The following is a 15,488-nucleotide window of genomic DNA, read 5'->3' on the forward strand; positions in this document are numbered from 1 at the left end:
CTGAAAACAAGACAGTGATGATGATGCTGGATACAGGACTGCTGGAGGAATGTTGGAGACAGGCCTGATAAAGACTACACTGGAGACAAAGCTGACTGTAAATGTTTGATGGATGTAATCTCTGAAGTTTTCTAAACAGACCAAAGCTACGTACACACCTGCAATAATTGTCGTTAGAAAATTAACAATTAATGACAGATCAATTGAATCAGATTATTGACAGTTATTTTGAACGATCGTATAGTGCGTGGTTTTGTACATGCTGTAACAATACAATCGTTCAAATATAATCCACCAATAATGTATACACACTAGATAGGATCGTTTGAACGGCGCAGGAAGTCAGAGAAAGTGTACCACAGAGCAATCCACGATCACTAAACAGCTGTACACACAATAGATAGTGAACGATCGTCACCCAAGCGGATTTGCCAGGATGGTCATTCATTTCTAGCGACATTCCTCGTTCATTGGCGCTGTTGGCCTGGCATTGTGCACTTTTTTGTTAACAATTATCGATCAATTGGTTGGTAATTGTCCATTGTCAACGACAATTATTGCATGTGTGTACGTATCCTAGGTACAGGACTTAACTTAATCTATAGTTTATTTAGTTATATGCTCTCAAATGATGACTTTGAACCTGGAAGTACTCATAGCATGGTGATCCTAGGTTCAATGCACGGATGAAGGGTCTAGTGTGCAAACTTTCCTCCATGGCCACCACAGTCATCCTGAGGTACTTCTTCTGGACCACCATCTCTGCAAATAGGAGTAATTGGACAACTTCATTGCTGTTCTGATTATTTCTATCTATAAGATTAAGCCTACTGAAGAATTTCAAATTCTTGGCTTCTGTAATGGCAGGAAAATAGTTTACATTCTGCTGTTGCTGTAAGGCACATGGTGGTTCCATTGAAGGGTTAAGAGATGAGGTGTAAAAATTGCATTTGTGCAGGAAATAAAATAACTAAAGTCCATGTCTAATGGTTGAAACGATGCTACTGAAGATTTAAACTCCAGGCTTTAGACAGTGGAGCATTGGGCTCGGAAGAACAAAATGTGAAGAAGGGGAAGGGGGATCTTACACCGAGTAGCAATCATGGAGAGAACCTTATCATATATTCACAAACACTGACTGGCAAAAGACTGAACCATCTTAATGCATTCCAACCCATTTTTTTGCCATTTTTTTGCCCATTTCAGCCCTTTTGGAGCCCTATATCTCCTTGTCAGCTTACAGCAGACAAATCAAACATTCTACTTGATTTGTAATAAATGGTGGGCAAAAATCATCAGCGGCTTAACTGATAGTGCCAAGTCACTGCAGACCTGCTTTAACAAACAAACAAAAAATAAATATACCTAATCAGTTCCTGAAAAAAACTCCCTAGTAAGGACAACCATATGCTTAATTCTCTATAACCAGCACTATGCAGTAATACACTTGATTGGGTACATTTTCTAAAACAAGGCAGCCCAGCAAAAACAGGTTTTCAATCTAGTAGAGCTGCAGTGATGCAGGAATCAAGAATCAGTACATCAAGCAGAAGCCAAATTAACTAAAAAGTTTCCAGGACAGGTAGAATCAATAAATGGAGGAGCAGAAGGTGCATAGATTCAAGTCTAAAAGCATCAAAAGGCCACTCGCTGTTAACATTTGACCAATAGAAACACATGACAGTGCAGACACACAGCCAATTTTTCTTGAAACATCTTTCACTAACTGCCTAACTGGCACTGACATATGCAGATAGATTCTCCTATTTCCTCTTGCCCTCATTAGACTAGAGGTTAAGTGCAGTTTCCCCAGCCTGATTCCAGTTGCATAGTATGAACCATGTGTGATTGTATGTTGTCACAAAAGCTTCTCTTTATTTGCATCTATTTATCTTATCTGTCCACCAGAGCGATTCAGGGTCCATCTAGATCTATCTATTTCCTTATTTGTTCACTATATTGAGTTCACAGTGTCATCTGCATCTATCTATTTATCTATACGTCTACCATAAAGAGTTCAGAGTTTCATCTACATCTATTTGTTTATCTGTCTCTCTATCATAAGAAGTTAAGGGTGTCATCCACTTCTATCTGTTCATATGTCTGTTACCCTCATTTATCTATTTATCTGTCTACCATTGGAAGTTCAATCTATTATCTGCATATATCTATATATCTTCTTCTCTGGCTATCTTGATATTTGCAGGTAACACATTTGTACTTGAGCAGAATTTGTAGAGGTCAAGATCCCTTTGCCTTTTGGTGACTTTGCATGCCACCCCTATGATGATCCCCAAATTAGGAAACATATCACATATGGATAAAAAAGAAATGTTATCAAAACAACTATAAAAAGGGTCTGATTTAATTATTAGCTTTACCTGCACAAAGAATTGGTAAGAAAGAAAGAAAGAGACATGGTTTATTTCTTACCAATTCTCTTGCTATCTCAAACCACAGGGTTGGCCACCCTTTATGTTTCCATAAGTGACAGATAATAGGGATAACCTGCTTTCTTCTATTTACATGCACAAAGACACCCCGCATGTAACAACATAGGAAAGAGCATGATAAACTCACTTGCCCATTTTTGTTATACATAAATGTGCCTTTTTTATTCACATACCCTTAATCTAGGACAAAGTAGGTCAAGATAAAATCCTGGTTCTCTGTAAAAATGCTGACCTTCAAACTATGGCTAATGACAAATGCAGACATTTATGCAGATATTTAAAGTGATGTTCAGGCAGGAGTGCAGTTCTAAAACAAGTAGAGATCAGTGCACAACATATGTAACCAGAGTCATAACAGGAGCACAGACCAAAAGGATCCTTAACACATACAAGGGTCAAAGCCAAACTAACAATAAGCACTGCAGAACAGAGTGTCATGGTGCCACAAATACCCAGCAAGAACCATAACACTGCCCTAAAAAACACTGAGGAGGATGCCATGGTCATCACTGACCCCATGAAAAAAATAGTCATGGTTTAAACAACATCTTGCAATATTTATGGCATATGTATCAACAGGAGTCTTAAATTTACAACACACCTACTTTGCCATGTTTGGGTAAAACTGAAACATTTAAAAAATGATCTTTCATTTTTGCATACAAATAAGAGCCCCAGAGATTACAAGTGGCTCTACCAGATATCTGATTAAAAATTAAAATGTCAAAGGGAGGAAAAATGCAATGAGATGATAAGACATATAAATGGTGAGTTGTTCCAGAACTGACACATTGCTGACCTCATAGGCCCTGATAAAATAATTCTAGTGCAGATGTCTGCTCCAAATCCTATTCTTTCTGGCACTGCAGGAAGCCCAAAGAACACTATAAAACACATCTATTCCAACTCAGACTGCTGAGGATGCTAATTAGACAACAACACAACCTAACAACTAGATCAAATCTTATCTCCAAAACAAAGAACATGTAATCTGTGCCAGAGAACATTTTCTGGGGTCTAATCCAGCTGAATTGGCTAAAATGACAATTTATGTATGTTTGAACATAAGCACAATGCACCAACACTTCCGCTGCCTAACCTAGAACACTCTATTTATATGTATAGATGTTTAATATCCCACTAGGCTTTCATCTTTAATTGTAGTAATTCTGTTCTGAAGACATTGCCACTGATACAAAAGATCTGCCTTGAGTGATTTCACCAAAGGTACACAAAAACAGGGAACATGGGGTGGCTATTATACTGAACAGTATGAGTTTTCAAGAACCTATTCTCTTTTCCTTTTTTCAGCAGAAAGAGTGTCTATTACTGAAGGTGTAATGACTTTAAAACCACTGAGATTAGCAGGAAAGAGCTCTGTTCCCCAGGCGTTGAAACAAGACATGACACATTAAGGCTCTCGTGGGTTCTTACATTACCGTTTACCCCTAAAGGGTGAATCGGTCATCAGCTGATGGTTCGGATTTAGGAAGCCAGTTTGCTAAATCACACAACTGACATACTTCCGAGCTCCAGGCAAAGTCATGGTCATTTAACAGAATCAGTCAAGATTAGGCTTATACAACAAAAATACTGAATAGTCTTAAAGCCAACTTCAAGCAAAAATACCAAGATAAAAATAAATAGCCCAAATGGTAAACTAACTAGACTAGCTTTGTCTCCAATGTTCTGATCAGTAGCATCTTTTGACACGCTTCTTTTAACTCCTAGATTGTAAGCTCTTCAGGGCAGGCTCCTCTCCTTTGTTACTGTCTGTATCGGTCTGTCATTTGCAACCCCTATTTAATGTACAGCGCTGCATAATATATTGGCGCTATATAAATCCTGTTGATTATTGTTAGTTATTATTATCCAGGTTGTACTAGATCAGCATTAGTCTGTCGATTGATAGTGAAAAGAGAAACGGCACAATGATGTGTTAATTTCCCTGTCCCTCTGCTCTCTTCGACTATTGGCATTCTTCTTTTAAGCACATAAACTGATTGATTTATTGTACTTCTTCTATTTTTTCTAAACTATTCTGTACAAAACAGTAAGAGTAATGAAAATCATGATGCAAAGCCTATTTTTGGTCTTTTAAACCTGCCTAGAGATGAACACCAGATGGATAGGAATGAACACCAATTATTGCTGTTGCTGTTTTTGTTTTAATTGCATGGATATATACTTGGTATGTGCTTCCTGTAATCCTCTGTATGGTGCAGCTGAAATTGAGGAAAGAGGGGAGCATCTCTAGGAACTAATTAGTTGTGCTGCAATCACATGAGCTGACAAGAACATATTGATGGGAAGAGAAAACACTGAGATCAGAGGTGTGACCTGCTGCTGCTCCTCCGCTGTGTTCACAGGATGGGTGTAGAAAGGTGACAAAGCTTAACTGCACTGAAATAAAATCAGGTCACCTACTTGGCTTTGCTGCCTGGTAGGGCTATGTTCTTCTTAGGACTTGGTGGACAGGAATACAAATCCTTTCCAAGTAAAGGAGTTTCCTTTTTATAAACTTTGCTGACTTAATACTTGCTGAGAGTCAGAGGGTCAAGTGCTGCTTGGTCAATCACATGCCTCATTCACAATTTGGAAGCATGCATAATACTATCCAATACCAGCCAATTCTAAATAATATAGGCAATTACAAGATTTTGTTATTTAATACTATTATGCACCTTCTTACTCAGATCTAGGAAAAATATGGTAACATAAACAATTGAGCAAATATGCATCTATATTAATCACACCTGAACAGATATGTGAAAGTTCCCATTTATCCAAGTTGTTGTATATTATATCCAGTGGTAGGTAATTACATTCAACTGGACTTGTTCTTGTATTGTTGAAGACGTTGCACAGCCTTTCAAGTCCAGTTGATGCCTGAACAATTCTTGCAGAATAGCTATCACTAGTTCCATAATTTTCCTATTGGATTTCTCAGTTGGGTCATGTTGAAAGAAATTAAGATTCAAGAAGCACATGTGATTACAAGAGGTGTGAGACTTTATGACCAGGGCTGGCAGTGATGGCATTTCTAATAAATAGCAAGGTGATTCATGGTGCCATCTAGCTGACCTTTACCCAAATTGTTTTTTGTACAACATCTATCCTCCCCTGTGTATTACAAATGAATGTGCTAAACTAAAAACGTATACTATACTCCTCTGTAATGGGCACCATTTTTTTCCCTGTAGGGCACCTTGTCGGTTAGGTTTGCTGGGCTGCTACCAAGTACTCCTCTACAGAAATGCAAAGAAGTTGTGTAAACTGTCTATCAAATGTTTAGGCAAACGCAAAGTGCTGCCTGTATTCTAATTGTCACCAAGGAATAAGCACTCCCTTTAAAAGCTTGTAATTGATTCCCAGAGTCCAACATTAAACCCATTAAGAGCATGGAACAGATCAGACAGCAAAATCACATCAACAAGCTTCCTGGAGGCATCCATTTCAACTGACAAGTGTTTGTAAATAATTTACAAATCTATCTGGAAAGTAGAGCCATGAGAAAGCATTCATGGGCAATAATACCCTCGCTCCATTTCTCCCCCTTAATAACCCCGGTATCTGTCAGACTGAAAATCTGAACGAAATCAAACCAGAATGAAAAAGATTTCATCTCCCATCAAGAATGCTTCTACAAATCCATCAACTCAAGAAACATTCCACGCCGCCAGTTCGAGTTCGGCATTATACAGGTGCAGAGGGTATACTTATCTCTCAGAAGAAGTCTTGGAGGTAATATAAATGAAGACATTTCCATCCCATACACAACATGAATACATAAATATCACAGAATATTAATGAAAAAAGAATAACATGAGAAATAAAGATAAGATTATTGGTAATATTATTGAAAATAATATAAGGGCTGCTGGAAGGAATGCAGCAACTAAACAATGACAGCTGCCGACTAACTTTTTGTGCCTTTTTTATTGTTGGTATTGAAGTAAGCATTTGCTGGAGCCAAAAAAATGCACAATGGCCCCCTACTTAGACAGAATGGTCCCAAGTTTTATATTTATTGTTTCCACCTATAATATTATAAAAAAAATCTCACCCCAAAGATTATAATATTATTGTACTTGTAATTGTGTTTGCAAATTTTTTTTATAAGCTAAGACAACACAAATATGTAAAAAAAACTCCTAGGCAATTTGTAATAAAATATATATTTTTTGCACATTGTGAGCATAATGTATAATTTGAAGAATAAGATGAAAATAATGTAATAGCTCAATTGTTATTATTATACTTAAAATAATAAACAAGATAAATAAAAAGGCTGTAAAATTAAAATTAGTAAAAAGCCTGGTAAGATGCAGATGTATAAGCAGATGTTTATGGAAAATGAATGTACCTGTTCTTTTCTTGTTTTCCTGCAGTTCCTCAATGGTTGGGTTGGATCATGAGACAAAAGACAGCATTGATCTGCACTAGCTCTCTCCCTGCAACTAACAGCCCAGTATGTTCAGAGTGAATGGAGAAGGGTGGGTTATACCTAATATAACACGTGGAGCAAAAGGAGGAGGCAATGCTGGTGCAGGGGTTCAGAGAAGTGCTGCAGTATTTCTATCTGCTGTCTGTGTATGAAGAGAATAAACTTGTCCTGCATGCATTGTTGGAAGGGCTGGCAGTGTTCCTACTGTGCAGCTGTACAATGACAATGAGAGAAAAGCACAGATTGTATGAAGGAGTTCTTCCTGGAACTGGGCTCAGAATTTAGAAAAAGAAGGGTGTCCATTGGGGATCAAAATATTTTTTCTAAAAAAACAAGAAAAAAACATTTAAAGATACAGGTTTTATATTGCATAAAACATGAAATGTATTTTGAAAGAAAAGTGCAGTTTATAGTGTTGAAAACTGCATTTTCCTTTTCTTATCTATCCCATCCGGCACGTCCACCAATGAGCTATGTTCCAAGCATTTGGCGAAATGCCAGCCATCCTGTTATACAATTTAGCTATGGATCTGATTGATATAGATCCACCTGATACCTTTACTATTGCTCAGACCCAGCCTGATATATATCACTGTTATTCCCCACCATAAGGTCCAATTGATCGATAGATGAAGTAATATCATGTTGATATGCTGATGTCTATGATTTGTTTTTGTATGGGGATAGCCAAGAACTAATGTATATACATGTCTTAATATTGTGTTTACTTATCGACAATAAAATGTATTAAATGAGAAGAATTGTATTGTCACACCAGTACGATGTTACTCAGATCAGTCAGAGTTCAAACCATTGAAAAATAAAATGAAGAACATTGATTATCTTGTTACAATGGGAGCTGTCAATAGGTGGAGTTTATTAAGCATCAAGTGAACAGTTTATGAAGGTGATGTGCTGGAAGCAGTGAATGTAGACAAGCGTAAGCATCTTAACAGCTTTGATAATAGCCAAATTGTGGTGGCTAGATGACCGGGTCAATGCATCTACAAACTGGCAGGTCTTATGGGTTGTTCCAGGGATGCCGTGGTTAAGACCTATCAAAAGCAGTTCAATTTCCTGTCATTTCCTCCACTAGGCTTCCCTCCATAATGGACCACACTCCCCAAGAACTACACTCCACATTCCTGGGCATTTCTCCTCCCTTTATTCGTCTGAACTTTACCACTTAAATACTATACGCATACAGTAAAAACTTTGGAACATTTTTACCTTTACCGCTTTATAATAAATTGATGGCCAATCTACGATTATTGTAAAAAGGCTCCACTTTCCCTAAAGAAGCCAATTTGGCGAAACGCATCGGGATGCGATACTACCAATTTTCATTTACACATTTTGGTATATTGGGCCATATCCTTCCAAAGGGGCTTAAGTACCTCTTTTTCTTTTAAATTGCATGTTTATTGAATTTTTCCCAACAGAGTAACAATAAAAAAAAGAGAGGAGAGAAAACAAAAAAAGAATACCAACAAGAGAGGAGATTAAGATACCAAAAGAGAAACGATGACAGCAACAATAAATGATATCTCGTACAACTGTAAGCTTAATGTACAGCAAAATATTTAAAAAGCAGTTCCATTACAGGAAATAAAAATTCTTGAGCCATATATGGGTAAGTTTACAATAAACTTTAGACATTGATGACTAAAGTAGACACTACACATAGCAGTGGGGGGGTGGGGGGGGGGATGGGAAGAAAGGAGGAGACCTATTTCCAGTAAGCTCCTACAGAAGGTGTATAAATTATCTAGTGGAAACTCTCTGAAAGGGAGAGTCGGTATGTTGCCTAAATATGTTAGAGGGGGATTGTAGGTAAGAATCCCATGGTTCCCAGATAGCTGAAATTTTTTTAATACCTTCATTCAGCCTAGCTGTAAGGTGTTTCATAAGTTGGCTATCTTGGATTCTAGCATTCTTGGATTCCTGGAATCCCAGGAGGTGAGGTCGACTTCCAGTGTCGGTATATTAGGCATTTAGCTGCTGTCAAAACATGGGTAGGCATTTTTTTGCCGAGCTTAGAGAGATTTATTAGGGGCAAGCCTAATAAATGTGTAACTATGTCCTTGGGTATCTCGACTTCAAACATACCCTCAAGCAAGTAATTGACTAGTTTCCTTTATAGGGCCAAAGCTGGTCACATTGTACCCCATTCAGCCTGACATCTTCAGCACTTCATCTTCAGGATTTTATACGCGATTTCCTTGTATAGTGTGCAGATGGAGCTTTTCTGAGCACTGCTCCAAATCATCTGCCAAATCTCCAGTGGAATCCAAAACCCACTGCCATTTCAGCATGTAGGAATGCTTGACAAAAGGCATCACTAGTTTTGTTTGAACCACCTACACATATCCTTCAAATCCATAGCAAAGAAAGTAAGGTTATTAGTAATGGATTGTGTGTAGTGCCTTATCTTTTTTTTCCTTGTCTCCCCCTATCCAAAGTATTGCTGCATTGAACCCGAGGTGTTCCAATCTGGTCCAATTCAAGAAAACACCTATTTTAGCACAAATTACGGGAAACCTTATTGTTGATCATTTGGTTGCTTTTTTTTTAACATGATTCCCTGTTTTAGATCATTCTCTAGAAAAATTAGCATTTTATTGTTCAACAGCATTGGGGGCAATTTTATTTTTACCAAAAGCCTAATTTTGGTCATTTGATGATTCATTTTTAAATTTATTCATTTGAAGCTACACAGGTTTTGATTACCTTTACGGTGTTCCGGCCCCTTTTTTCAACAGATTTTTCAAGTCTGTAAGAGTCTGTGAAGGGTAACAGTTGTCAGTGAAAATGGCAGCTCAGCCTGAATACAGGTTGCACATTCATGCTTCAATACTGGACAGTGGCTGAGCAGCCTAAGTGCTTGGGAAGTGTCATCATGTTCAGTATGAGCTGCGTGACCTGTGACAACATTTGAGGAGGGCCAGTTGTTTAAATGTTTCTGACAATTTTCTGCCGACATAGTAATTGGGTGCATTCTGCTCACAGTTTAGTGATACATGCCGGCTGGGCTGCGGAAAAGGTAAGGGAGAATTACAACTCTAAAGCCCTTATAAAAGCTTTCCTTACTCTTTACTTACTTTCCTTACTCTCTATACCTCTGTATAGAGTGCTCTGGGATAAAGGTCTGGCACAGTATCTGGAAGAGGTGGTGGTAGTGGTGGTGGGGGGAGACGGACAGTTTCTGGACTTTGGAGGATGGGAGGAGACCTTTGCGCGTCATACACTCTAAACTTGGTACCTCTAATAATTAATATTGTATCCTCAGTCCTCCAATAGATCATTTATACACACTGGTTTATCTTATTTCCATTTCTTTAAGTAAATGTGTTTGTGGGTTTTCTCAGATGGATCCAATTGCCACCCCAACAAGAGCTTCATTGAAGACTAAGATGATTTCAGCACTTTTGTTCATCAAACTTGTCAGACCACCTCTGAGACTTTTTTAACCTTCAAAGTACGTTGATCTGTGGTTACTCAGAGGATGACTTTCAGGCCATAGATACTAGAGTCAAGAAGATTTGTAGGACGAGAAATTGACAAAATTTTGGAATTTCTGATGAATATTTGCCTAAATACAAAAAAATTAAATTTATTTTAGGAACTAAATATATAATTTTTAAAAAAAAGATTACCAAGATGTGAGTTTCGGCACCTTTTTTCCTACAAAAAAAGCACTGATTCTTACTACGAGGTTCTCAGCTACAAGCAACACAGTTACCATTTCTTTAAAGAAAGATCCTGGCATGATAAAGGATACCCCAAAGCTATCATTAGCATGGGTATAGGAAAATGTGCCCAAGGTTTATAATGACATCTTTCTAATCAGAATTGTGCTAGAATTATAAAGGGTGTCAGTGGATTGCAGGTAGAAAAATGTTACCTTCAATCTGCTGATAGATTATCTGTAACCAGATTTGAATTTGTAAAAATCATCTCTAAAAATGATAATGTAATATAAAAATGTAATTTCAAAACTGAAGAGAGCATGCTTCAGTGCATGAAACCCATCTTTTATATAGCATTATCTAGAAAGTTTAGTGTTGATTTTAGGAAGATAGGTCTATTTGATGGAATACTGAATGTAGGAAATGAAAATGAAATGATAATAGCTTTGCTTGTGATGTGAGAGGATCAGCAGATAAGAAGAGTACAGGCTGTAGGGCGTCATACTGCAAAGGTAATGTTGCAGAAATATCAGTTGCTTCATATACAGTGTGTGGTCTCAGAGAATGATTTGGGATATAGCCAAAATGTATTTCCCCTGAGATAGAGCAGCAGTAGCAACTTTTCTAGAAATTTGCCTCTATCTCTTTCTGCAGTGCTGCATTATTTCTTTAGTACATTGTCTCAGGGAGAAAGAAGATGAGAATGTATCAAAGAGCACCTGTCATTCAGCATACAGAAATGTAAAAAATATATTAAGAACACCAGGCATACAACTTATAGCAAATATTAGAATATTAGTTAGCTTTTTGTCTGTATTACATGCCTGTTTGCACTTTTTATTCAGTTGGAATTGTCAGATCAAAGTGTGTGTCAACCCTAAGGCTTCATATACACGTAAGACTTTTGTTGTTGGAAAGAATCTTTCACGATTCTTTCCAAAGGCAAAAAATATAGGATCGTTCTGCTCTATGGAGAGGGGAGGGGTGGGGGGGGGGGGGAACGAGCGAGCAGCACCCCACTGTGCTCTCTCCCCTTCACTTGTATTGCAGTCATTTGTCCTTCATGGATCCACCAGGATGGATCCATGAACAACGTCGGACAAGCGCTGTACACACGTCAGATTCTCGACCGATAATCAGACGAGAATCATCTGACATGTGTACGTAGCCTAAAACATACATTTTCCAGGTAGAATCCTACCTCCCTGCCTCCATTATCCAATAAGACATTTTTTACTGCTTTTGAAAAATGGAACTGATCCTGCCAGTATCATCCACCAGTGGAATTTTCAATTCTAGGGTAATAGGTTTATGAAAGTCCAGTGCTGTCCCCCAAGGATGCTGTTTTTTTTTTTAAAGATTTGCACCCTTCTTTTTAATGTGACTATGGCATCCTATCCATCAATGTTATCTAAGGTGTACCTTGCATATTATCATACACTGATATACCACTTACACTGGTGCACAACCTAGAAGAACCAGCCTTGAGAAACATAGTGGCTTCAATGTCACAATCACTTGAAATAAAAAAAGAAACAATAAAAAACATCTTTATTATTTATATTATTATACAATATAATTTTTCCCCTGGGATTTGATGATAATTTAATTGACTACTAGAGTGCTTGCACTGGCTGTTATATGATTACGGAATGAAGCGGAACACTACAAAGGTCAGACATTTCCCCCACCTCCTAGATTGTAAGCTCTTCGGGGCAGGGACCTCTCCCTCTGTGTCACTGTCTGTATTTGTCTGTCATTTGCAACCCCTATTTAGTTTACAGTGCTGTGTAATATGTTGTTGCTATATAAATCCTGTTTAATATTAATAATAATAATAATAATAATAATAATAATGATAATAATATTTCTAATGATGTGTAAGAAAGCATTGTTGAGAGTCCAAAATACATAAAGTGGATGCATGATTAGAACTGAAATTATTGTGATTAAGGCCAAACCAGGCAGAACAGGAAAAAGCACAGGAATAACAAATTATTATGAACTAGTTATTGTAAGTGATCCAGAACATTTTTCTTTTGTTCAGATATTCCTTTCTTATAAAACATTGCTTTCATCAGCTAGAGTGGCATTGAGGATGTGTCAAGGGATGCGCCAAAATTCTAAATGATGATAAATCACAAAAACAATGCATATTCTATGGTTGTCTTATTTCATACATTTATATAGACATACTACATGCATACATACATAAGAATACCCTTCACAAATAAAACACATTTTACCAGTCCATCTAGTTTCCTGTTTGATTATATTCAGGAAATACAAACATAAAGATTGTGCATTCACCTTTGTATTCAGTAATTCCCAGGTGCTCAGATAATTCAAACACAATATACCTGGAAGCTATCATTTAAGGCTTACAGTAATCCATTCTTAGTAATAAAGAAATGCTTTTTGAAGTAATAGAAAATATTAAAATAAACCTTATATATACTCAAGGATAGCTCTTGTATAGTAATATTGTAAGTGTGCTTTGTATTCTTTTGCAAGCTTCTGTTTCTAGTATACTGCATCAAATCCAGAAACAAACTATGGCCAATAGCTATCTATATTATTTATTACTTATTTTACTTTATTTGTTTTTAAAATGAACTTGTGCTCAGATCATGCATAATTTATATACCGTATGCAAGTAGAAAAAGCATGGAAAATTATTCCTTATTCATCCCAATATCAATAAGCATAGGAGAAAAGCAATGATCCCACCAGTATCAGCCACCCATGGAGTTTTAAATTCTAGGGTGCTAAGTCTTTGGACGTCCAGTCACCTTAGATTGTAGCAATAAAATCTGACATGTTGCTGCACAGCACACTGACATGAATAGTTTGTTTAACAGAATTGCAACCTTCTTTATAAAGTGATCATGGCATCCCAACCACCCATCTTACCTAAGGTGTACCTGACACAGGATCATTCAATGCTTTGCACCCACTGACACTGGTGCACAAAAAATGGCCAACCTTGGGGTTCATAGTGGCTTTGATGTCACAACCATTGCATTTCTAGTTTAAAGTGAAGTTTCCAGATCATGCATAATCTATATACTGTAAGCAAGCAGTAAAAGCAAAAGAAAAGAATTTCTTATTTATCTCTATATCTATAAGTATTGTGGAGAAGAGCAATTAGTACAATTCAAACACAGTCATTGAAATGTTAGCAATCTTGTACTTGCCAGACTTCTAATGTGTGTTAGAAAGCAAATAAAAGTCAACTTTACAGTCTTTGTTTTGAACTTTAAACTTAAATATCATCAGAATAAAGCTCATGGAGAATTCAGAGATTGGTTTTATGAAATCTTTTTTAATGCTTGTTAAGAATATATATTTTGTCATTTCTGGACATAGGGGCACTTTAATGCAGAACTAAACCTGATATCCATCTGTCCATGTTCCCTTACAGGGCACAACCATCTTCCTTCTTCTTTTCTTCTTGTAAATAATCTTCAGTCCTCTTGATTGGCCATGCCGGGAGTTCATATGTGCAAGAGAACCTGGGGTTGCTGGGTTTCGTATGCACAAAATTTGCCAGATGGATGCAATGGGGCAGGTAAGAATGGTTATTACTGAAAGGACATCGCCTGCCTCTTTCTGCCACAACCACCTGCCTGAATCAATAAAATTCAAAGATGAACTTTAGTTTCACTTTAAATTTGAACACTAAACTACAGGTAGTCCCTAAGTTAAGGATATCCGACATACAGACAACTCCTAAATACGAACTGGGCTTCCCTGCTCCTTTGTGTGCAGGACGGTGGCTTGATGGGGGGAAGGGAGGTTCGCATGACTTATTTTGCTCTTCTGCACCCTCTTGTAACTATTTAATGACCAAGACAAGGTCTGCAGTTGTTTCTTTTGCATATGAAATCAGATATTGCTCCAAAAGTTATTGAATGTCGGCTTTTTTTTTTTTTTGCTTGTTTTTTTTTTTTTTTGCTTTATTTGTGATTTACTCACGGTGAGGATTATATACTATAATAATATGTTGAGACAAACATCTGTACTAATTGCATTTATTAAAATAATGTACCTGTTCCAACTTACATACAAATTCAACTTAGGAACAAACCTACAATCCCTATCTTCTATGTAACCCGGGGACTACTTGTAGATGAATTTGCTACTTGAAAAAAGAATAGAATAATGATGGCTTTTTTTAATGTTTTGTTTTTATTCCAAGCTGATCTACTGTGCACATAAATTAAAATAAACTTTGTCTCTTGCCTTGCTGTGTTTTCTATTTGAAACAGCTGCGCTCTCCTTGTGTTAAGATGCAACAGGCCATGAACACAGCGGGCAACCAAATTGCAGGCCCCTCCATGTATTTCCTTTGTAATATTCTTAATATGTTTTTTTAACAAACTACTGCGATGATGCATTATGTATGTTTGCTCACATATTGTTGATGATATTAACCCCTAAAGCAACTATATTCTTAAAAATGATGTAAAAGAAGATTAATAATGCCTTTCTGCCTGTCCTCTGTTGCAGAGGAACACCATCTGAACAATCTTTAATATGGAGCACCTTTGGAGTGTTTGGATATCTGCAACCATTGCTGGGCACCGTGGTCCCACTCGCTGGCCATACATCACTAGTATCTCCCAGATTTATTTGTGATAGAGTTCCAAATCCTAAGAACAAACCTTGTATATATTGCAACATACCTGCCTTATATTATGGTGGGTTCATTAGTTTTCTTTTCTCAGGCTTTCAGGTATACAGTATCTGCATACCGTTTATTTTTCAGGAAATCAGTTGTCCTTGTTACTTGACAGGGTACAGCATAAAAACGTCCTCGCTGCTCAGCCAATCAAACATCCAACACCCACCCCATTTTCTTTCCCCCTTCTTTATCAATTATTTTAAAATAAAACT

The 15,488-nt window shown here is 37.2% G+C and overlaps 1 protein-coding gene across 2 annotated transcripts in view; it reads right to left on the minus strand.

The window, feature by feature from the left end:
• The window catches only part of SERTM1 (serine rich and transmembrane domain containing 1), a 36,355-nt gene extending 29,307 nt beyond the window's left edge, over positions 1 to 7,048 (minus strand). For both annotated transcript variants that reach the window (XM_072404067.1, XM_072404074.1), the window contains exon 1: positions 6,820 to 7,048. The gene's annotated coding sequence lies outside the window, so the exon portion shown is untranslated. The remainder of the gene's footprint in view (positions 1 to 6,819) is intronic.
• Between the last annotated feature and the right edge of the window lie 8,440 nt (positions 7,049 to 15,488).

The sequence above is a fragment of the Pyxicephalus adspersus genome, chromosome 1 (assembly GCF_032062135.1).
Source record: "Pyxicephalus adspersus chromosome 1, UCB_Pads_2.0, whole genome shotgun sequence".
In the NCBI taxonomy this organism is placed as follows: Eukaryota; Metazoa; Chordata; class Amphibia; order Anura; family Pyxicephalidae; genus Pyxicephalus; species Pyxicephalus adspersus.